Source organism: Nycticebus coucang, chromosome 10 (genome assembly GCF_027406575.1).
Source record: "Nycticebus coucang isolate mNycCou1 chromosome 10, mNycCou1.pri, whole genome shotgun sequence".
Lineage (NCBI taxonomy): Eukaryota > Metazoa > Chordata > Mammalia > Primates > Lorisidae > Nycticebus > Nycticebus coucang.
In genome coordinates, this window is record NC_069789.1 from 35,327,938 (window position 1) to 35,353,636 (window position 25,699).

Genomic DNA, 25,699 nt, shown 5'->3' on the forward strand with positions numbered 1-25,699 from the left:
TTATTTCCTTGTCTTGCCTAATTGTATTGGCAAGAACTTCCAGCACTATGTTGAATAGTAAAGGTGACAGAGGACAACCTTGTCTGGTTCCAGTTCTAAGAGCAAAAGCTTTGAGTTTTACTCCATTCAGTAAAATATTGGCTGTGGGTTTGTCATAGATAGCTTCAATCAGTTTTAGAAATGTGCCACCTATGCCTATACTCTTCAGTGTTCTAATTAGAAAAGGATGCTGGATTTTATCAAATGCTTTTTCTGCATCTATTGAGAGTATCATGTGATCTTTATTTTTGCCTCTGTTAATATGGTGGATAACGTTTATAGACTTGTGTATGTTAAACCAGCCTTGCATCCCTGGGATGAAGCCTACTTGATCATGATGAATGACTTTTTTGATGATAAGTTGTAATCTATTTGGCTAGGATTTTGTTGAGAATTTTTGCATCTATATTCATGAGTGAGATGGGTCTGAAATTCTCCTTTTTGTTTGGGTCTTTTCCTGGTTTTGGTATCAGGGTGATGTTTGCTTCATAGAATGTGTTGGGGAAGATTACTTCTTCCTCAATTTTTTGGAATAATTTCTGCAGTACAGGAATAAGCTCTTCCTTAAAGGTTTGATAGAATTCTGGTTTGAAGCCATCTGGACCTGGGCATTTTTTGTTGGAAGATTTTTTATTGTTTCTTTGATCTCAGTGCTTGAAATTTGTCTGTTCAGGAGCTATATTTCTTCCTGGCTAAGTCTACGGAGAGGGTGTGATTCCAAATATTGATCCATTTCCTTCACATTGTCAAATTTCTGGGCATAGAGTTTCTGGTAGTATTCAGAGATGATCTCTTGTATCTCTGTGGGATCAGTTGTTATTTCCCCTTTATCATTTCTGATTGAGGTTACTAGAGATTTTACTTTTCTATTCCTCATTAGTCTGGCCAATGGTTTAGTTATTTTATTTATTTTTTCAAAAAACCAACTTCTTGTTTCATTAATTTTCTGAATGATTCTTTTGTTTTCAGTTTCATTGATGTCTGATTCGATTTTGGATATTTCTTTTCTTCTACTGAGTTTAGGCTTAGATTGTTCTTCTTTTTCCAATTCTATAAGATCTCTTGTGAGATTGTTGATGTGCTCTTTCTGTTTTTCGAATGTAGGAATCTAAAGCGATGAATTTTCCTCTCAAAACTGCTTTTGCAGTATCCCACAGGTTTTGGTAGCTTGTGTCTTCATTGTTGTTATGCTCAAGGAAGTTAATGATTTCCTGTTCTATTTCTTCCTGCACCCATCTGTTGTTCAACAGAAGATTGTTTAATTTCCATGCCTTTGGGTGGGGTCGAGCATTTTTTTTAGAGTTGAGTTCCACCTTTAGTGCCTTATGGTCTGAGAAGATACAAGGTAAAATTTCAATTCTTTTTATTCTGTTGATATTTGTTTTGTGTCCCAGGATATGATCAATTTTGGAGAATGTTCCATGGGGCGATGAGAAGAATGTATATTCTTTATCTTTGGGATGGAGTGTTCTATATGCGTCTATCAAGCACTGTTGTTCTAGGGTCTCATTTAAATCTCTTATATCTTTGTTTAATTTCTGTTTAGAGGATGTGTCGAGCTCTGTAAGAGGAGTGTTAAAGTCCCCTGTTATTATGGTATTATCAGATATCATATTGCTCAGACTGAGTAAGGTCTGTTTCAAGAATCTGGGAGCATTTAAATTGGGTGCATAAATATTTACAATTGAAATGTCTTCTTGTTGTATTTTTCCCTTGACCAAGATAAAGTGACCATCTTTGTCTTTTTTGACTTTAGTTGCTTTAAATCCACACGTATCTGAAAATAAGATTGCAACTCCTCTTTTCTTCTGAATTCCATTTGCCTGAAAAATTGTCTTCCAACCCTTGACTCGGAGCTTTAATTTGTCTTTTGAAGCCAGGTGTGTTTCTTGCAGACAGCAAATGGATGGCTTGTGTTTTTTAATCCAGTCAGCCAATCTATGTCTCTTCAGTGGGGAATTCAAGCCATTAACATTTATTGAGATAATTGATAAGTGTGGTGGTATTCTATTCGTCTTATTTTGTGAGAGTCCATTGCTTAGTTTTATCTTTTGCATCAGTGTGGAGGTTAGGTTCTGTCCTTTCATTTCTGAGTTCTTACTTTGCTGCTGATCCATTGTGGTGGTCAGTGTGCAGAACAGGTTGAAGTATTTCCTGTAGAGCTGGTGTTGTTGTGGCGAATTTCCTCAATGTTTGTATATCCGTAAATGATTTGATTTCTCTGTCAATTTTGAAGCTTAGCTTAGCAGGGTTCAGAATTCTGGGCTGGAAATTGTTCTGTTTAAGTAGATTAAAGGTAGATGACCATTGTCTTCTTGCTTGGAAAGTTTCATTAGAGAAGTCTGCGGTCACTCTGATGGATTTGCCCCTGTAGGTCAACTGACGCTTACTCCTGGTAGCTTGCAGAATCTTTTCTTTTGTCTTGACTTTGGACAGGTTCATCACAATGTGTCTTGGAGAAGCTCGGTTAGAGTTGAGGCGACCTGGGGTCTGATAGCCCTCTGAAAGCAGTGTGTCAGAATCTTTGGTGATATTTGGGAAATTTTCTTTTATAATATTCTCTAGTATGGCTTCCATTCCTCTGGGGCATTCTTCTTCCCCTTCTGGGATTCCTATAACTCGTATGTGGGATTGCTTCATAAAGTCCCATAATTCTGACAGTGAACGTTGTGCTTTCTCTCTCTTCTTTTCTGCCTCTTTTACTATCTGAGTTATCTCAAGAACTTTGTCTTCTACCTCTGAAATTCTTTCTTCTGCATGGTCTAACGTGTTGCTGATACTTTCCATTGCATCTTTATGTTCCCTAATTGACTGTTTCAGTTCCTTCAGCTCTGCTATATCCTTTTTGTATTCTTCATATCATTCTTCTCTTATTTGATTCTGTTTTTGGATTTCCTTTTGGTTATTTTCTACTTTATTAGCAGTTTCCTTCATTGTTTCCCTCATTTCTTTCATTGTTTTCAACATATGTATTCTAAATTCCCTTTCTGTCATTCCTAACATTTCTTTATAGGTGGAATCATCTGCAGTATCTACCTCATGGTCCCTTGGCAGGGTTGTTCTGGACTGGTTCTTCATGTTGCCTGGAGTTTTCTGCTGATTCTTCCTCATTAGTGATTTCTTTTATCTGTTTCCTTGCCCTAATTTTCCTTTCACTTCCTCTTGCTCTTTAAGTTCTCGTGCCTGTGGACTAAGGGTTACAGGACCAGAAGGGTGAGAAGGTTGAAGAGCAAGAAAGGGATGAAAGAATGGAGGACCGAGTGATAGGAAAAATAGAGAAAGGAGAGGGGGTGGGTAAAAGGAATATTGACAAAAAGAAGAGAGGCACAGAAAGAGGGAGAGCAATATAGGTGTACAGCAGGGTACTTCGACACAACCTTAAAAAGAACCCACCTTCTGGGGGTGCCCAGTTGGTTGGTTCCCTTGAGGTCAGCAGCTCTTTGCTAACCTGATCAGACACAGTACCCCACCTCCACCAAGTAGACAGGAAAGACAAAAATGCTATAAATCAAACCAAAACAGGCAAACAGAAAACTTTACGAGATAAAATTGGGTGAAAAACCAAATATTAGCAGTAGAAACACTAGCAAAAATGAAGTTCTAATTATTGTAAGAGACAGCAATGGGAAATTATGATTAAACTAGAAAAATTGAGAAAGAAAAAGGATCTGTATGGAAAAGGTTGAGCTTAAAAAACAAAACAACATCAACAACATCAAAATAAACAAAAAAAAACAACCAAACCAAAAAACAAAGAAACAAAAAAGAAAAAAAAAACCACAATCGAAAACAAAGCAGTATGTATATGCTATTGAGTATTGTCTGGGCAACACGTGGTCTTCTGGGGTATGAGATGTTAATCACAGTTCTGATGACTGGAGGCTGCTGATTTCTGAAACCCCAGCAGGTAGACACCCTAAATCTCTCTTCAGCCCACTTGAAAGGCACTTTGAACTTGTAAACTTGCTGAGCAGAAGCTTTCCCAGGGAAGTACTTGTCACTGGAATCACTGCTGAAGTGGCTATCCACTTACCCAGTGTGCCAAAACTGGTCTCACTCTGTCCCTGAGGGTTAGGGCTGCAAGGCGGCTCAGACCCTGCCCTTTGGCTACTTGGTCGCTGGGTTACCAGCTCCTACCCAGTTCTAGCTCTGAGACCCTGAGGGCAGAGCTTGCCGGGGCAGATCGCTCACAATGGCTCCCTGTGACCCACAGCCAAACACTATTAGCTCCGTCTGGCTCAGCGGCTCAGACTGGGGCCCTAGACAACAGCCAAAGTTCTCCGCACTCCCGCTCAGGCTCTCCCCAAGGCAGTTCAACTGAGTGCCAAGTCCAAAGACATGAAAACAGTTCACAGGTAAGGCCTTTCTGGTTTGCAGTCTCGCTGCTACTGAACTTACAGTTGCGGGCGGGTTTAGACGGATTGAACACACGTGACCACTTGCCGGTTCGAGGGGTGATGATAGGCAGATCCCACCAGCCAGAGATGCCTGGAGTCCTATCTCCCCAGACTCACAGTGCCCAGATGCAAGGAAGCTGTTACACAGCCGTCATCTTGCTCTGCCTCCCCAATAGAAAGCCAACCTGTAATGTTATAATGCAAAGAGACCTTGGAAAGTCTGTGCTCACTTTAACATAAATTGTGAAATGGCAGTAAACATTTGGAAAATACAAAAAGAATTTAGAGATTAGACTTAATAAATAATACTCCAATAGTGATATCTATATTTTCTGTGTCTTTACAAGAAATGTTTCTATTAAACCAATAATTTAATTTAATAATCAATAAATGCAATTAAGCATTAAAGATTAAATAAAAGAAACTATAGAAGCAAGGAAATATATGCAATTAAAACAAAACAAATCATAAATTCTATGGAAATTATTAGAATATATAATAAATTATGTAAGATAATTAAACGATCAAGCCATTTATGAACTTGTTCATATAAATCTATATAATTATAATTTAAATGACAAATTATTAAATTAATAAGTTATGTAAAAGCATAATGAATTTTTAAGTTGTTTCTATTTCTAGTTAAGTTGCTTTGACTTTGCCAAAGCAATTTGCAAGCCTCCATTGATTGAAGGTAATCAAAAATTAGTAAAGATTAATCCAATCCATTAAATAAAATATTCCATATGGAGAGGCCCAGCCAGCCCCCAGCTGTCGCAGTCAAATGCTTCCAAAGTGCTATCCATATGAGAAAGGCTATTGTGGCTCCTCTAGCCCCTGGAAATCTAGCCCCAGAAAAGCCAACTGATGGCAAACCAATAAATTGTAGACTGCAGCCAAGACTATATGAAGCAGAGACTACAGACTACCCAGTCTGTAGTGTGGAATCATAGGCAAATAAAGGGTGGATGATATTTTAAGCAACTAAGTTTGGGGGTTGTTGGTTATGTAGTAATAGATAATTACAAAAGTTCTCTATTCGATAGGTGACTTTTTTTATTTGCTACCTGTATTGTTTATACAGGCACAGCTCAGAGATACCACAACATTGTTTTCAGACCACCACAATAAAGCAAATAACATAATAAAGTGAATCATGTGAATTTTGGGGTTTCCCAAATGCCATGCTGTTTGATAGCATTTTACCTACAATAGAACTTCTTTTTTTTTGCAATTTTGGATGGGGCTGGGCTTGAACCTGCCACCCCTGTTATATGAGGCTGGCACCCTAGTCCTTGAGCCACAAGTGCCGCCCCCTACAATAGAATTTTTTCTAAAATAGGAGTCAATCCTCTCAAGCCCTGCTGTTGCTTTATCAACTAAGTTTATGTGCTATTCTAAATTGTTTGCCGTTTCAACAGTGTTTTCAGCATCTTCACCAGGATTAGATTTCTTCTCAAGAAACCACTTTCTTTGCTCATTCATAAGAAGCATTTCCTCATCCATTCATGTTTTACCATGAGATTGCAGCAATTCAGTCACATCTTCAGGCTCCTCTTCTAATTCTAGTCCTCTTGCTAGTTCCGCCACATCTGTAGTTACATCCTCCACTGAATTGCTGAACTCCTCAAAGTCATCCATGGGTTGGATGGACTTCTTGTGAGGGTTGGATCAACTTCTTACAACCTCCTGTTCACATTGATATTTTGACCTCCTCCCATGAATCACAAATGTTCTTAAGACATCTAGAATGATGAATCCTTTCCAGAAAGTTTTGTGTGGGAAACCAAACCGATTTTGCTCTGCTCTCTCACTAGAATGTGGGGTGAGGGGTTTCCCCACACAACAAGCAAGCAATCGGTTCTGTAGTGGACACCAGCTGAGTGTTCTTCAATTCAATTATGACACTATCTAGCTGGAATAGCATCAGATCTAGATCCCCCAGGTTGAAGGCTCATTTCCCAGTACCTCAGTTCTCATGCCAATCTCAAGACCCAGGTTATTTTACTTGTGTTTCTGACTGACCAGCCATAAACTGAAGATCCCATGACCCACCTCCTCAGTTTCAATTAATTTTACCAGAACAGCTCACAGAACTCAGGGAAACACTTACTTACATTTACCTGTTTATTATAAAGAATATTACAAATGATACAGATGAAGAATGCACAGCATGAGATATGGTGGAAGGGGTACAGAGCTTCCATGCCCTCCCCAGGCGTGCCCCCTCCAGGAATTTCCTCAAGCTCAGCTGTGTAGAAGCTCTCAGTGCCTTTTGTGGTGACTTCATTAGCATGACTGACAACCATGTAGAAATGCGATTGGACAAAAAGGGTCTGATCTAATACTAATAGCCTGAGTACAAAAAACCAGCAAGCCCTGTCTGTTCAGATTCTTCTTGATCTCTCTGTGCAGCATTCCTTCCTCCCAGCTGAGGCAGGACCCCTTCTGAAATAACCCACAATCAGACAAGGTCGGTCAGGGAATTTTCTTATGGCCTGTTCCAAGACAGAAAGGGGAAGGAAGATTCCTGCTTTGGGGAGAAAAGGGTACCGGTGAAAGGAGGCCTGGAGAAGGTTAGAGAGCGATTCTGTTTTCTGAGGCCTATAACACCCCCAAAATTATAACAAACAACTGTGTTTCACTTTTCTCTCTCTGAAGCTGCTCTGAAGCTCTTTCCAGAACCAAGGACAAAAGACCAACTACTTTAATAAAAGATACTTTTATTATTTTAATCACTTGGGAAATAATAAGGGCTATGGGAATCATGAGCCAAGAACCATGGATGAAATATATATAGTACATATATATTTCTCATTATATCCCAGTTTAATTGACTTTGCATAGACCCATCAGAGGAATCACTATTAGGGAAGCCTTGTGAAATGTATTTCTTAAATAATAAGACTTAAAAATGCTCCTTAATTCATGAACTACAGAATGGATGTTGTGTTAGCAGGCATGAAAACAACATTCACCTGCTGTGTATCTCCATCAGAGCTCTTGGGTGACTGGGTGAATGGTCAATGAGCAGAAATACTTTGAAAGGAATCTTCTGAGCCTTAGATCTCAACAGAGGACTTAAAATATTCAGTTAACCACACTGTAATAAAGGTACTGTCAGTCAGGCTTGATAGAGCATAGGCAAAGTAGATTTAACATAATTCTTAACGGATTTTCAGAATGATAAATGAGTACTGCCTTCAACTTAGAGTCACTAGCTGCACTGGCCCCTAACAGCAGAGTAAGCTTGTCTTTTGAAGCTTTGAAACCAGTCATTGACTTCTCCTCTATAAAAGTCCTAGATGGCATCTTCTTCCAGGCTGTTTCATCTGCACTGCAAATTTGTTGTTTAGTGTAGCCACCTTTTTCAATGATCTTAGCTACATCTTCCAGACAACTTGCTGCAGTTTCTACACCAGCACTTGCTGCTTCACCTTGCACTGTTACGTTATAAAGATGGCTTCTTTCCCTAAACCTCATGAACCAAACTCTGCTAGCTTGAAACTTTTCTTCTGTAGCTTCCACTCCTCTTTCACCCTTCAGGGAACTGAACAGAGTTAGGACCTTCCTCTGACTTAGGCTTTTATTTACAGGAATATTGAGGCTGATTTGATCTTTTATCCAGACCATAAAAATCCTTCTCCATAACAGCAATAAGGCAGTTTCACTTTCTTATCATTTGTGTGTTCAGTAGAGTAACATTTTTTTTACTTTTTTTTTAATTATTTTTTATTAAATCACAACTTTGTACATTGATGCATTTATGGGATTCAGGATACTGCTTTGATGTACAATGTGAAATGTTTACATTGAACTAAGTAATACATCCTTCACAATTATACTCATTTGTTAATAGTTTCAAAATGTACCATTGCATCATGTACATTAGGTGAGGTCCACCCAAAATATCCTCCCTCCTCCCATATCCCCCCTCCCCCTCTCTCCTCTTCCCTTCTACTTTCTGGACTATAGTAGTTTTGCCATTCTTATGAGTATGTAGGTGGTTATATATTGAGTAAATAGTAGTATTTAGTACATTGGATACTTTTTTTTTCCATTTTGAGATACTTTACTAAGAAGAATCTGTTCCAGCTCCATCCAGGTAAACATAAAAGATGTGATATCTCCATCCTTTTTATGGATGCATAGTATTCCATGGTGTACATATACCACAATTTGTTAATCCATTCATGGGTCAATGGGCACTTGGGCTGTTTCCATGTCTTGGCTATTATGAATTGGCCTGCAATAAACACTCTGGTGCAAATGTTTTTGTTGTAAAATAATTTTTGATCACCTGGGTATATATCTAGTAGAGGAATTGCAGTATCTAATGGTAGGTCTATTTTTAGTTCCTTGAGTGTTCTCCAAACTTCCTTCCAAAAAGGTCGTATTAGCTTGCATTCCCACCAGCCATGTAGAAGCATTTCCTTCTCTCCGCATCCATGCTAACATCTCTGGTTTGGGGATTTTGTGATGTGGGCTAATTTTACTGGAGTTAGATGATATCTCAAAGTGGTTTTGATTTGCATTTCTGTGATGATTAAGGATGATGAGCATTTTTTCATGTGTTTGTAGGCCATACACCTGTCTTCATCGGAGAAGTTTCTGTTCAAGTCTCTTGTTCATATAGAAATAGGGTTATTTATTCTTTTCTTATTGATTACTTTGAGTTCTCTGTAGATTCTAGTTATCAGACCTTTGTCAGAAGCATAACCTGTGGAAATCTTCTCCCATTCTGAAGGTTGTCTGTTTGCTTTACTTACTGTGCTCTTGGCTGTGCAAAAGCTTTTTAGTTTGATCAGATCCTAGTAATGGATTTTTGGTGTTGTTTCAACTGCCCATGGGGTCTTCCTCATAAAATATTCTTCCAGGCCAATTTCTTCAAGTGTTTTCCCCACAATCTCTTCTAGTATTGTTATAGTTTCATGTCTCAAGTTTAAATCTTTTATCCAGTGAGAATCAATTTTTGCTAATGGTGAAAGGTGGGGGTCCAGTTTCACTCTTCTACAGGTCGCTAGCCAGTTCACCCAGCACCATTTGTTAAAAAGTCTTTCCCCCACTTAATATTTTTGATAGACTTGGCGAAGATCAAATGATAATAAGTAGCTGGGTTCATCCTTGGTTCCCTATTATGTTCCATAAATCTACCTCTCTGTTTTTGTGCCATAACATTCTGTTTTGATCACTATAGATGTATAGTATAGCCTGAAGTCTGGTAATGTGATACCTCCTTTTTTGTTCTTATTTCTGAGTAATGTATTTGCTATTCAAGGTTTTTTCTGATTCCATATAAAACAAAGTACTTTTTTTCAAGTTCTTTAAAGTATGACAATGGTGCTTTAATGGGGATTGCATTAAATCTGTAGATTGCTTTGGGTAGTATGGACATTTTAACAATGTTGATTCTTCCCAGCCATGAGCATAGTATGTTTTTCCATTTGTTAACATCTTCAGCTATTTCTTTTCTCAGAGTTTCATAGTTCTCTTTATAGAGATCTTTTGCATCCTTTGCAGGTAAATTCCCAGATATTTCATCTTCTTTGGCATTATTGTAAGAGGAATAGAGTCCTTGATTGTTTTTTCAGCTTGTCTATTGTTGGCATATATAAAAACTACTAACTTTTAAGTGTTGATTTTGTATCCTGAGACACTGCTGTATTTCTTCATCACTTCTAAGAGTTTTGAAGTTGAGTCCTGGAGATTTTCCAGGTATAGGATCATATCATCAGCAAAGAGTGAGCATTTTATCTCCTTTCACCCTATTTGGATACCCTTGATCACTTTCTCTTGCCTGATTAAGATGGCTGAGACTTCCATTACTATGTTGAATAGCAGTGGAGACAGTGGGCATCCTTGCCTCATTCCTGATCTGAGTGGAAATGTTTTCAATTTTACACCATTCAATATAATATTGGCTGTGGGTTTGCTATAGATAGCCTCTATAAGTTTAAGAAATGTCCCTTCTATGCCTATTTTCTTAAGAATTCTGATCATGAAAGGAGGCTGGATTATCAAAGGCTTTTTCTGCATCAATTGGGAGAATCATGTGGTCTTTGTTTTTTGTTTTATTGATCTCATATATTATATTTATAGATTTGTGTATGTTGAACCAACCCTGTGACCCTGAAATAAAACCAACTTGATCATGGTGTATAATTTTTTTCATGTGTTGTTGAATTCTGTTTGCTAAGATCTTATTGAATATTTTTGCATCAATATTCATTAATGATATTGGTCTATAATTTTCTTTCATTGTTGGATCCTTTCCTGGTTTGGGTATCAGGGTGATATTTGCTTCATAGAATGTGTTGGGAAGTAGCCTTTCTTTTTCTATGCTTTGGAAAAGGTTATATAATATAGGTACTAGTTCCTCTTGAATGGTTTGATAAAATTTGGATGTGAAGCCATCTGGTCCTGGACTTTTCTTTTTAGGGATATTTTGTATTGTTGATGCTATTTCAGTGATTGATTTAGGCCTATTCAAAATTTCTAATTCTTTCTGGTTGAGTCTAGAAAGGTGGCGTGCTCCCAGGTATTGGTCCATTTCCTTCAGATTTTCATATTTCTGGGAATAGAGATTTTTTTTTTTAGTAATCATTAAGGATTTTTTGAATTTCTGAAGTGTCTGTTGTTATTTCTCTTTTATCATTTCTGATAGATGATATTAGAGATTTCACTTTTCTATTTCTGGTTTGGTTAGCCAAAGATTTATCAATTTTGTTAATCTTTTCAAAAAACCAACTTTTTGTTTCATTGATCTTCTGAATGATTCTTTTGTTTTCAATTCCATTTAATTCTGCCCTAATTTTGGTTATTTCTTTTCTTCTGATGGGTTTGGGGTTGGAATGTTCTTCCTTTTCCAGTTACTTGAGATGATCCATTAAGTTGTTGGCTTCCTCTCTTTCTGTTTTCTTGATGAAGGCTTCCAATGCTATAAATTTCCCTCTTAGGACTGCCTTTGCAGTGTCCCAGAGGTTTTGAAAATTTGTGTCTTCATTATCATTTTGTTCCAAAGATTTGGTGATTTCCTTCTTAATCTCGTCTTTGACCCAGCTATTATTCAGCCTAAGATTAGTTTCCATCACTTTGTTTGTGAAGATTCCCATTGCTGTTGACTTCAGCTTTTATTCGATGGTGGTCTGAGAAGATACAAGAAGTAATTTCTATACTTTTAAATCTGCTGAGGTTAGACTTGTGTCTTAGGATATGATCTATTTTGGAGAATGACTCATGGCTATGATAAGAATGTATATTCAGTTTTATTATGGTGAAATGTTCTGTAGAAGTCTGTAAAGTCCATTTGTTCTAGGGTCAGGTTTAAGTCTAATATTTCTTTGTTTAGTTTCTTCTTGGAGGATGTATCCAAAACTGTCAAAGGGGTGTTAAAATCTCCAACTATTATAGTGCAGGAAGATATCAAGTTGTTCATATCCATTAGGGTCTGCTTTATGAATTGAGGAGCATTCTGGAAGGGTGCATAAATGTTCATTATCGAAATCTCTTCATGTTGGGTGTTTCTCTTGATGACTATGTAATGACTTTCCTTATCTTTCTTTATCTTTGTTGGTTTAAAGCCAATTGTATCTGCTACTAAAATTGCAACCCCTGCTTTTTTCTGGTTTCCATTTGCCCATATTATAAAAGTCCATCCCTTCACCCTGATTCTATTTGTATCCTTTAAGGTAAGCTGAGATTCTTATATAGAGATGATATCCAGTCTGAGTTTATGTATCCATTCAGCCAGCCTGTGCCTCTTTAGAGGACAATTTAAACCATTCACATTAATGAGAGAACGGATAAACCTGGTTTTTTTGGGTGTCATGATTTTTAGATGTCCAGTGGACATTTTTAATCCTTTCACCACTGTGGAATTTGGGTTTTGTTCAAAAATTTCTGGGTGAGTTTACTTTGAAGGTAGAGCATTGCGCTGGTCATTGCAGAGGATGGGTCTGAGAATATCCTGGAGAGCTGGTTTAGTTATGGCAAATTTCTTCAATGTGTCTATGTCATTAAAGTATTTGATTTATCCATCACAAATGAAACTCAATTTAGCTGGATAGAGGATCTTGGGCTGGAAGTTGTTTTGTTTTAGGAGACGGAAGTTTGATGAGCATCTTCTGGCTTGAAACATTTCAGCTGAGAGATCTGTTAATGTGATATTTCTCCCTTTTTAGGTGATGCTTTTCTTACATCTGACTGCTTGCAGAATTTTCTCCTTCATTGTAACTTTGGCAAAGTTAATCACAATGTGTCTAGGAGATGCTTTATTTGGATTGAGTCTTGCTGGGGTTCTGAAACTGTCTGCTATCTAAAGTTCTGTATCTGTTGCAATGCTTGGGAAATTCTCCTCCAAAATCTCTTGGAGTTGAGCATCTGTGCCTTTAGGATCATCCTCTTCTCCTTCAGGAGTTCCTATAAGACAAATGTTTGATCTTTTGGAGTGATCCCACAACTCTCTCAGGGAATGATCAATTTTTGCTCTCCATTTGTCTGCCTCTTTGAGTGTTTGGGAACATTTGAAAGCTTTGTCTTCAGTTTCAGAGATCCTTTCTTCTGCCTGATCAACTCTATTAGTGAAGGATTCTACTGTATTTTGGAGCTCCTCAACTAACTTTTTCATTTCCTTGAGCTCTGCTCTCTTTTCTCATTATGTGACTTGGGCTTTGAATTCATTAATTTCTTGAGACAACTTTAAAACTACTCTTTGGAATTCAATTTCTATCTTTTCTTCCATTCTATTTATCTTATTTGCAATCCATATTCTGAATTCAATTTCTGACATTGCTGCCATTTGTCTGTGCATGGCATCTTCAGTTGTATCTCCTTTGTCATTTCTTGGGGGGTGGGTTGATCTACTCTGGTTATTTATGTTGCCATAGTTCTTCTGTTGGGCCCACATCATGTTTATTTTCCACTTTTTGGTTATTAGAACTGGTAGGGTGAGATTGAATTGGGGTTCCCAGGTAGTAGAGATAGCCCCTTACCAAAGCTCCAGGCTTTGTAATTGTGGCTTATCTCCTACAACCTTACAAAGGCCCCTTTCAGAGATTTGGCTGGAGACTCTGAAGACCTACTTGGTGAGATAGCACAAGCTAACTCTGTTTTGATATCAGCCAACCTCTACCCTATCCTAAGAAACTACAGTATTAGATTTAAATCTCAACTGTGAAGAGATACAAACAGCTGTAGTGCCCAGCCCCTACCCTTCAGTTCTTTCCCGCTATAGAACTTCGAAGCTCAACCTCAGAATGTCCCTGAGTGGACAGCCCCAGACACAGGTTCTGACAAAATTGTCTCATGCAGTACTAAACCAGCCCAGCAGAGAAGGAGTCAAGGGTCTCCAACAGCACAATTGGAGACAGATCCACACTCCCACCCGCCAGACTCAGTCCACACTATTGTCCGCTTCTCTGCTCACAGGCTCAGCTGGGGCCGAGGGCAATGTCCCTGCCCACCAGTCGCAGTCCACACACAGCTAGCCTCTGCTTGCCAGACCAGTTGGAGTCCCCACCTACCAGTTTCAGTCCACTGCCTGGAAGGCCTCTGTTCACAGACTCTGTTATAGTCAGGGTACCACACTCTGCCCACAGGTCTCAGTCCTCACCTGGTAAGCCTCTGCTCACCAGCCCTGCTGGAGGCAGTGGACCACACCCTAGCCCTCAGGTCTTGGTTCACACCCAGTAAGCCACTGCTAAAGGGTTCTGTTGGAAATCAGGGGACCATGCCCTTGCTCTCAGGTCCCAGTCCAAGCCTATCAAGCTTCTGCTTGCAGGCCCAGCAGGGGCTGGGGACCAGCCCTGTCTGCTAAAGTCAGTCCACACAGGGCAACCACTTTTGTTGTGGGTGCAGTCAGAGCTGGGGGTTCTGCACCTTATCCCACCATATACAGCCCGAACTGAGGGTCAACACTACCACTGGCCAGGCATAGTCATAACCAGGGGACTGTTCCTCCTCCCGTTGAGTGTCCCTTTATTCCTACACCCTCTTTCTTACCCGTTAGTCACAGATTCTGTCCTGATGGTTGGTGGTCCACACTATGCCCAGGTCTCTCAGGACAAGACCAAACACTCTATGCTCTGCAGGTGGCAGAATTTCAGACTGCTATGCAAGGGGGAAAGGGTGGACTGGGAGTTTGGATTTGTGGGGGGAAAATATCTGTTCAATTTTATGCCTGACGGGGTGATGTCTAGGGAGAAAGAGACCTGGAGTTCAGAAGCTCTCTCAGCAGGTAAAATGAGAGATCTTTTGTTCCCTGCTCATTCACAGATAGCCTACAGCAGGCCTCCTGCTTGGGGGAGGGGTCGCTCATCCTCTAGTCAATAGGCTTTGTACCTGTAATTTGTTTTCTTGAATGCTCTTCCTTGGAGTTGCCAAATTTCTTTCTTGGCTCGGCTCCCCATCTTTGGCTTCATAAAGTCCAATTCCATGCAGTTTTTCTTCCTCTGCTCAGGAACCTCTTAGAGTAACATTTTAAATTTCTTTCATAAACTTTTCCTTTGCATTTACAACTTGACTGATTGAGGCCTACCTTTCAGCCTGTCCTCGCTATCAGCATGCCTTCCTCACTAAGTCTCATCATTTCTGGTTGCTTTTGATTTTACATCAAAGATGTTCATGTGAACACTTGGGGGCCATGCTAGGAAAGGGTAAGTGTAGAATGAAGCAGATCCTCTTATAGCTTAAGTCAGTGATTTTCAACCTGTGTGCTGCAACAGAAAGGGATCTTAGGTGTGCTGTGAAAATTTATACAGATCATTAATTAAATTATTTTCAAAATAAGTTCAAAGCACAGTAAGTATGTTCTTTTATTCACTCTTTTTGGGGGAGGATCCACATAATTTAAGTGGCCATGGAAGTTTAATTATAGGTTCAAGTATGCCATGAAATAAAAAAGGTTGAAAAGTACTGTGTTAGTTGAGATATACCTCCAGATCCTAAACCTCTGTTTGCTCTAATTCCCACACTTGTTCAGGCCCTTTCCAGAGAAGCAGAGACACAAACACTCTGGAAACTGGATCAGAGTACAGTGGCCAGGCCACTTTGGCCAGGCTTGGGTCTAGGAGTCACTTGTCCTCAGGCTACAGAGTACTTTTTGTTTTGTTTTATTGTAGTAAAATATATACGACATAAAATTTACCATTTTAAACATTTTTAAGTGTTTAGTTCTGTGGCATTAAGTACCTAATTATTGTGCAACCATCACCATCATCCATCTCCAGAATTTTTTCATCCTTCCCAAACTGAAATTCTATTCCCATTAAACAATAACTCCCCAGTTTCCCCTTCCCTCAACCCCTGATAAGCTTCTACTTTCTGTCACTTTGAATATTATGACTACTATGGAATACCATGTAAGTTGAATACCACCCGGCCATATAACCCAGCTCTTTACAAGTCTATCTCCCTCTATAAACTGGAAGTTCTTGACATTAGAGACTTTGAATTCACCTTTGAATTCCCAATACCCCTCCCAGGGTCTGGCATAAAATATGTATTCAATGAATGTTCAATGAATGAATGAATGAATGCAGTTATCATGGTCTGATTGGTGTTGTAATTATCTTTTAAACAAACTGGGTGTGTCTAACTTTAACTTATTTACCTTGAAGCACTTACCACTCTGCAGACACAAAGGACAGAACACAACTCCTGCCTGCAGAAGCTTAAAATCTAACAGCCACACACAGAAGCCATCTATTAAACAGCAACAAAGGAGAGCAAATATCTGTGGAGGGACCTAGCACAAAGCACTGAATATAGAGAGAGATGTACAATCTCTATGTTCAATACAAGTTTATTTCTAAATTGCTGACTTTCTGCAATGACAAGTGGCTGTGGCAGTAAGCTACCTAGACATTGTTTTTATTTTTTTAATTGACAAATAATAATTGTACATATCCATGAGGGTACAAAGTAATGTTTTGATACATATAATGATAGTGATCGGTTCAGATAATTAGCATATGCATCATCTCAAATATTGATCATTTCTTTGTATTGGGAACATTCAGTATCAGTGGAGATATTTTTAACCAAACTGAATCAGATGACAAGCTAGTTGGAAAGTTTTGAGCTTCCTACTTTCAAGCTGTGTAACTTTAGGCATGTCACTTAATTTCTCTATAGCCTGCAGATGTGTATCAGCTCTGACCTGAAAATCAGGTACAGTCCAGCTTGACTTGTCCAGACAGGACCCAGCAAATGAATAAGCTGTGTTGTTGCCAAAAAAAGTGCAACAGAGTGGAGCTGGGGATGGAAATGGGGGAGCACCTCTAACCACAGAACTGAGACTTTCAGAGTCCTCGAGCCAGGGAGGCAGAGTAATGGGATGCAGCCTCCTGCTTGCATTTCCCACTCATCTAAATGTCATCTTCCTGAGAACACTGCCTTCTGCAGAAATTAAGTGATTTTCCTATTATTAGCACCACTAAACAGGCACTGTAAACAGATCCCCCCAAAATAAGCCTTTCTTAGAAACACCCTATTTAGTTCTAGGCTCTGGCCCCTTCCATACCTGGATATGCATCATCTATTTTAACAATATTGCCTAAAAGGCAGCTTTCAAGGGAATGTCTCACTCAGAATCCATGGAGCTGGAATAGGTGAGCTTGTTGGTGTGTGCTGGAGATCAGAATGCCCACACCTCCCCAGCATCAGTCCTCAGACCTAGCTCTCCTGTTTGGCCCACTGCCCTCCTAAAAACACTGACTCTCAGTAGACAGAGCTGGACATTGTTATTAACATAATAATTCTGTAATATAAGCTGACCACCCAAGGGACTATAATCAACTGGTCAATATATGGAGGTGATTAACATTAGGAACTAGGCCTACTGTGCTGATACATACATGTCCAATCTATGAAAATTAGGTCAATTTAAGGAGATGGTCAGTGTAAGGATATGGTCAACTGTGGAGGTTCTACTGTATTTTTTTATTCTGATTTGCTAATTACAATAGGAAAGTCAAGGGCTTGAGTTTTCTGTCAGATGTGAATATATCTTCCCACTCTTCAGTGGACCATGAGTTGGTGCACCATTCTTCATGACAATTTCAAGCGTTCTGCAGAAAAGCTGAGACTACTAAGTTTAACCCTACAGATAATGAGCCTGTATCTCACAAGATTAATGTTAAATCTAATTTAGAGTCTGACTTTTACTGCCATGATTTCCTTTCCCTTTTTGTTCCCCTCCTAGGCACTGACTTAGACATGTCCTGAGAGTTTTCTCTCTTCTCAATGACTTCTTCTTTCCTATATTCCTGGGTTTGAATAGAATCTTAAAAACTGTGAGGGACTTAATTATTCAATTTTTTCAGTTCATGTAAAAGATGCCTGAAACCATTATAAAGATCAGAGTGTCTGTACACACACATGCATGCACACAAAAAACACATACACTTAGAGAACAAAGAAGCTTTCACTCTGCAATAAAAACAAGTCCTGGAAGTCTCATCTGAGTAAGGTCATGTCATCATGACCCTATCAGATAATGACAGCCACTGTTTATGTGTTCCATGAAAGCAGTTTATAAATAGTGGTTATTAATAATCAATGTTGTTTGCTTCCTGGGCACCAGATCCTGTGCAAGCTCTTGCCTTGCATTGTCTCCTTTGATTATCACACTCTGACTGTAGGTATTACCTTCCCTATTTTACCAATGAGAAAATGGAGACTTAGAGAAATTAGACACTTTCCCAAAGTCACAGTAAATAGCAAAGCTAGCTAGGATTCATGTCCAAATCTGACTTTAAAGACTAAGCTGTAAACCTCCCTCCCTGTACCCCAGAGGTAAAGGCATAAGGGTGCTGGCTTCCTGGAAATAGAACCTGAGTGTGAATAGCAACTTAAGCTTTGGAGAATAAAAATGGGCTATTTTATAGTACAGTTTCTGAGAGTTATAAAACAAATTCTCCAATTATACATGATCAGTTTGTGGTCTCTCCTGATCATTAGAAATGGGCCTCCAAGAAACTCATCTCCCCAATGAGACCAACCTCTTCCATATGCCATTTGTAAGACTCAAAGGTACACAGAGAAGTTAAGTAACTGGCAAGGACACACAGCTAGCAAATAGTGGGGTCAGTATTCAAACCCAGGCAGTCCCACTTCAAGGCTGGTTCCCAAACCTTGTACATCACAAAGGAGCCTGAGCTAATTACCATTAGTTATCCAAATGACTTCACAGTTCACAGAAAACAGCATCCTGGATAGAGGAGAGACTTTGTGGAGGAGCTGACCATTCAACCACCTCTAGAAGAGTAGGAAGATTTAGATATGTGAGGAGGCACCAGTGCCAATGTGCATGTTGGGATAGAGTTTACAGAGGATGTGAGATGGGCAGTATAACTGGAAAGGTAAATGGTGCAGCCTGGAGTGCCATCCTAGATTAAATAAAAACAAGAGAAGTTTTGTTTTATTTTCCAATTGCCTCCCATATCATGTTCCTGTAACTTTAAAGGTAGGAGCTATTTCTGAGACAAAATCCCTATAAGTCTTACAGGAAAAAAAAAAAATGCATAAATGAAGCCCCCGAAGTCCCATCAGGCTCTGGACACAGCAATCACAAATGCCACCAGCACCCATCACTTTGGTCTGGGGATGGGGGAAGAAAGGCCAAAGGTATGAGACTATGGTTTGAATGTGTCCCCCAAAAAGCAGATTTTGGAAACTTAATCTCCAATGAAACAGTGTTAGAAGGTGGGGCCTAAAATAAGCTATTTAAGTCACAGAGCTATAAATGGATTCATACTGATTATAAAAAGGACTTGAGGCTGAGAGTTCTGTCACTTGCCCTCTTTTGCCCTTCTGCCCTACCATGTGATAATACAGCAAGAAAGCCCTCACCAGATGTGGCACTATGCTTTTGGACTTTCCAGCCTCCAGAACTCTGAGATGATAAACTTCTGTTCTTTATAAATTACCCAGTCTCAGCTATTCTGTTCTACCAGCACAAAACAGACTAAAACAACATGGAAAAGAAGACTCTTTGGGACACATACACCTTCACACTCAGGTTAAGATGGAGAGTCATTACAGTGAGAAAGTAGGAAGTTACCAAGGTAAAACAACCCCAAGGAATCAGTAATCCAAAAATCTTTTATAAGATCATATGGTTGAATGTAAGCTTCGATCGTTCATCCATGTATTCAACAAACATTTATTCAGGGTCTACTGTATGCCAAGTACTATGCTGACATTTAAAAAAGGATAAGAAAGTCATGTGACTTACCTTCATTTAACCTGAGATATTCCATCTCAGCTGAGAAGACTAAACCATTATTTTGATTCAGAATGTAGACTTATAACAATAATGATACCGTATGATTCTATAACATGTTATATCTTCAAAGTGCCTCAAATTCATGATGTCAGACCTAGACAGAAAGTGAACACAGAGGTGTTGGGAATTCAGTGGCAGGCTCTGGGAATGGCACCCGGCTACATTTCTGTCCCCAAGAGTTACTTAGCTGCTTTAATATCCAGGCAGAGGTGAAGCAAAAGCAGATCCAAACTTAGAAAATTTCAACTCGTGTGTTTTGGTTTTTCTTAACTGCAATGATTTTGCTCACTTAACTGCTTTCACCTCCAAAGCTCAGACTCTTTAATCAATTCTCACAGGGATCTAGGAAGCTCATAGATATCATGATCCTCAGTAAAATGGCTCCTTAAAAAACGGGTCAGGGAAAAGGGTTGTCCTGCAGCTCAAATGCTGACCAGAAGTGAGAACAGAAATTTCCACAGCCAGCCTTTAGTCCCACAGCAGGTACCAAAAACTGAGAAGCTGGCCCCCAAAATCCAAAGTCTTTTTTTTAACCTCCCAGAAGCAGCATCAAGTCAGACCTAATAAATAAGTGTTCCCTAATGCTGCCAACAAAATGAGAAAAGTGAAAAAATCTAGCTAATTACTCAGGACATGTTGGCAGACACCTCTGCTTGTCAAATTCCTGATTGTCTAAATGGTTATTTACATCTGAATTAATGTACACTGTGGGAGTTTTAAATACTTTTTTTTATAAAGTAGCAACAAAGATCTTACCAGAAACTGAACTGTTTCCTTAAACTTCCTCTCCTCATCCCTGATTTATTCATAGGCATAAGAGATTCTGCCATAGGTCCGTGACTTTTATGCTTGGAAAGATCCTAAAAGAGAATTCTTACCCAGACACCATCATTAGAACCACTGCCATCCTCCTGACTCCCTGACCCTGAGCCTGCTCCATACCTCAAACTCCTGAAATATGCAGGTCTGAGACAAAGGCCCTAAGAAAATTCAGACCCTCTAAAATTTAAAAGAAAGACATGAAGAGAAATTAAAAATATATTATTTGCACATTCTGATTTTTTTTTCATTCATTCAATACATATCCAGTGAGACCATGCTCTGTGTCAGGATTGTCCCATTAGGTGTTGGGGACACAGACAGCCAAAGATGTGTCCAAAGATGTATGACATCAGCTCTACCCACAAGGAGCTCACAGTTCAAGGGAGGAAATATGGGGAGAGGGAATACAATAGAATATGGCAAATATTTAGGAGTGGGTAAGATTGTGCTGGCTATACACTAAAATTCAAATGACATAAACTACAACTATAAATATATTTTCTACAACTGGCTTCATCTTGTGGTCTGTCCTTAATGACAACACTAATAAACACACAAACATGCACACACACACACACGCACACACACCCCATATACAAATCTTAAATTTTTCAATAAAAAATAACTCATAGTTTTCTAGATTAGAAACATTCCTTCAGGTAAATATTCACTCATTTTCAAAATTCAAATTCCCTATCAGGTCTGCTGCCCCTTTCCAGAAGAGCTCTGGCCATCTATCCACCTTCCTATCATGATGGCATCAAACATGAGCCCTGTGGTCCACACACTGTTCCCTGGCCTCCACTGAGGTCTACTCTCATGTGGACACTGATGTCCTACCCTAGGAGTCCACTGCTGTGTGGCTGGCCACTCTAAGTGTCCTAGGATGCTACACTGGCCCCACAACCTGAAGTCCTGGGTCCTTTGTCCCAACGTATGACTCTTCTTTGCCACCTGCTCCTATTCCTTCCACATATCTGCATTCCCACTTGGACCTGTGTACATTCTGAATTCCAGAGGCAGCACATAGGGGTGGAGCAGGCCCAAAGCACCAGCCCAACCAACCTGCACCCATTCTGCTTTCTCACTAGTGCTGCCACAACAAAGTACCATAAGCTGAGTGGCTTCAAACCACAGACATTTATTCACTAATAGTTCTGGAGACTGGGTGGCGCCTGTGGCTCAAGGAGTAGGGCACCGGTCCCATATGCCGGAGGTGGCGGGTTCAAACCCAGCCCCAGCCAAAAACCACAAAAAAAAAAAAGTTCTGGAGACTAGAAGTCTAAAATCAAGTTTTCAGCAAGGCCATGCTCCTACCAAAGTCTCTGGGTACTTCTCTTGACTTTCCCAATTTCTAGCAGCTCTTGGCATTCTTCTAGTACTCTGCCTGCATCTGCATACGGCCTTCCCTGTGTCTCTTGGGAACAGACCAGGAGACCAGTCTCTAGATTCTTCTTTTCTTTTCAGGAGACCAGTCTTTATATTTGGGGCCCATCCTAAATTATCTTAGATTTCATCTCAAGATCCTTAATTAATTACATCTGCAAAGACTCTGTTTCACGTTCTGGGGTTTTGGTAAACACAAATTTGGGAAGACACTATGCAGCCAACTACACACCATGCTGTGACAATGGTCATACCAAATCCAGACTTTCTCTAAGAGGCTTGAGGTCTCATTGAGAAACAGAGTATCTACCTTAATGATCCCAAAGTCCCCAGATATCTGGTTGTTACTAGATCCCTTTTAGAAGTTTGGATCACACAAAAAGAAACAGATCATGCACACAAAAGCTTCTCTCTCTGCCCCTTTTCTCTCCCCCTTAGTACTGGGGGAGATGGTGGCTTTTCTTTATCCCATGTCTTTTCCTGAGCTCACATACTCACAATAAAACCTCCATGATCTGCACTGCATAGGCCCAGTTTGGCTCTTGCTAAGCAAGGAGAAGATTTGAGACTCTAGAAAACCTTTTCTCTTTCAACTAAGTCTGGCTTTCAAGACTAGTACTGCTTATGCATTTTTAAAAATTGAATTTCATTTGGAGTTTAAAGTTAAACTATGACATTTTTCCATAGGCCATCCTCACCTTCCTTTGAGACACTGATTCATATTGGTGTGCCAGAACTGGAGACCTTTAAGAATGAAAGAACAGTGCTTTGGTCTAACATCACCAGTATACTCAATGTGCATAGTATGTGGGGGATGAAAGTACACATGATCCCCTGTAGAACTGTGCCCTATGTATTTTCAGTCACAACATCAGCACCATACCTGGCACACAGTAGATGCTCATTATATATGTGCTAAATGAGTGTGGGGATCTGGAAGACTCAGCAATAGAGGTAACTTTCCCTCTGGAAGGGGGAAAGTGCAAAGGCAGGTAGGCACAAATGAGAGTGATGTCTCAGGAATGGTGAGGAGTCCCCGTGATAGCTGGGCAGAGGGACACGCAGCTGGAAAGTTCAGCTGTGGCAAACCCTGAAGGCCGTGAGTGATATGCTACAGAGGTGGGATTCCAATGGGAAGGAAATGGAGAGAACTGATACAGGCTGAAAATGTACTTCAAGAGCATTTCACAAAGTCATGCTTTATTGGTCCCTAACAGATCAGTTGGGAAACCAGCATGTCTTGGGGAGAGGGTCTTCTTGTGAGGCTGATGTCAGAAGATGTAGCTGTGTCATTCCTATTTTCCTAAATATTTTCCTTGGTCCTATCTTAATAGACTTAATGCTAGGGCCAACCCATGGTGGCATTTCAAAGATTCTTGTGTTCTGACCTTACACTAAGCCAAGGGAAAACACTACATGGTGAACTAGGCTGCAAACTAGGAATATTCCAAGGAAACAAATTACTTCACAACCAAGAAATGCTTCATTTTTCCAAAATGGTCAATATAAATCAAAATGCTATCTATAGATAGATAGATAGATAGATAGATAGATAGATAGATAGATAGATAGATAGATTTGTATATAAATGATATATATACACTATATATAGTATAACTGTATATATCAAATATACTATTAATATATACTATAGAGATATAGTATAACTATATCAAATGATAAATATATTTGTTCATCAAATTCAAGTTTTGTCATCCTGATGACTGCAAATGTGAATATTTTTACCAGTCTTTGTTCCATGACAAAACAGATTAGCTTCCCCAAAAAGGACTTACATCAGCACTTTTTCTCTCTCTGCCTTTTAAAAGGTGAAACATTGTCTGCTCTGGTATAAAGGGTTTGTGATAGAATTTTTTTTTCTAGTCCTGAAACAAGATAAAGCCAGTTTGTTCAAAATTAAGAAATACCTTCCTGAGGAGGAGCAAGATGGCAGCCAAGTAACAGCTTCCTTGCAACTGGGCACGGTGAGTCCAGGGAGACAAGTCTCCAGGCATCTCTGGCTGGTGGGATCTGCCAGGGAGTCAGTGAGAGACTTCTGGACCCCAGGAGGAGGACAAAAGCAGTGGAAAACTGGCAAGTAGTTGCGTGAGTTCATTTGGTTTAATCCCGCCGCAGCTGTAATACAGCAGCAGAGAAACTGCAAACTGGAAAGGCCTTAGCTGTAAGCTGCTTTGGTTCTTTTGGACTTGGCACTCATTTGAACTACCTTGGGAGAATTTGGGCAAGAGTGTGGAGGACTTTGAGTGTTGTTTAAGGCCCCAGACTAAGGCGCTGAGGCAGACAGAGCTAATAGTGTTCAGCAGTAGGCCGCATGGAGTCATTCTGGGAGAAGTGCCCCGGCAAGTTCAGCCTTCAGGGTCACAGAGCAAGGATATGCGGGAGCTAGTAATCTAGTGACTGAGCAGCCAAAAGGTAGGGACTGAGACGCCTTGCAGCCTTATCCCTCAGGGACATAAGCGAGACCAGTTTTGGCACAGTGGTTAAGTGGATAGCTAGTACAGGAGTAATCCCAGCAACAAGCACTTTCCTGGGAAAGCTTCTGCTTAGCCAAGTTTAGCAGTTTAAAGTGCCTTTTACACAGGCTGAGGAGAGATTTAGATTCTCTACCCTGCGGGGTTTGAGAAATTAGCAGAGGCCTCCAGTCTCCATCTCATACAGGTGACTCAGCATTGTGATTAACATCTCATACCCCAAAATATCACCTGTTGCCCAGACAATGTTCAGAAAGAGATATATACTGCTTTGTTCTTGGGGGTTTTTTTCTTTTTTTTTTTTTTGGTTGTCATTGTTTCGTTTTGTTTTGTTTTAATTTCAACATTTTCCCTATAGATTTTTCTTTTCTTTTTTCTTTTTTCTTTTCTCTCTTCATTTGTCTAGTTTAAATATAATTTCCCATTGTCGCCTTTTTCAATAATTACAACTTCATTTTTGCTAGTGTTTCTACCCCTATTATTTGGTTTTTCACCCAATTTTATCCCATAAAGTTTTCTGTTTGCTTGTTTTGGTTTGATTTATAGCATTTTTGTCTTTCCCCTCTACTTGCTGGAGGTGGGGTACTGTGTCTCAACAGGCTAGCAAAGGGCTGTTTACCTCAAGGAAACAACCCAACCCAGCACCGCCAGGGGTTGGGGAGGTTTTAATATTGGGTCAGAGTACCCTACTGTACACCTATATTGCTCTGTCTCCCTCTTTCTGTGCCCCTCTTCTATTTGTCAATATCCCCTTTTATGCACCCCCTCTCCCTTTTTCTTTTTTCCTTTTTTTCTCTCTCTCTCTCTCTTTCTTTTTTCCCTTCTTGCTCTTCAACCTTCTCATCCATCTGGTCCTGTACCAAAAGGATTCAATGAAACCCTGGTCCAGAGGCACAGCAACTTGAAGTGCAATAGGAAGTAAAAGGAAAAATAGGGCAAGGAAACAGATAAAAGAAATCACTCATGACAAAGAATCAGCAGAAAAATCCAGGCAACATGAAAAACAAGTCCAGAGCAACCTCCTAAGGGACCGTGAAGTAGCTACTGCAGAGGATTCCACCTATAAGGAAATGTTAGAAATGACAGAAAGGGAATTTAGAATACACATGATGAAAACAATGAAGGAAATGATGGAAACAATGAAGGAAACTTCTGATAAAGTAGAAAATAACGAAAAGGAAATCCAAAAACAGAATCAAATAAGACATGAATGATATAAAGAATATAGAAAAGATATAGCAGAGCTGAAGAAACTGAAGCTGTCAATTAGGGAACTT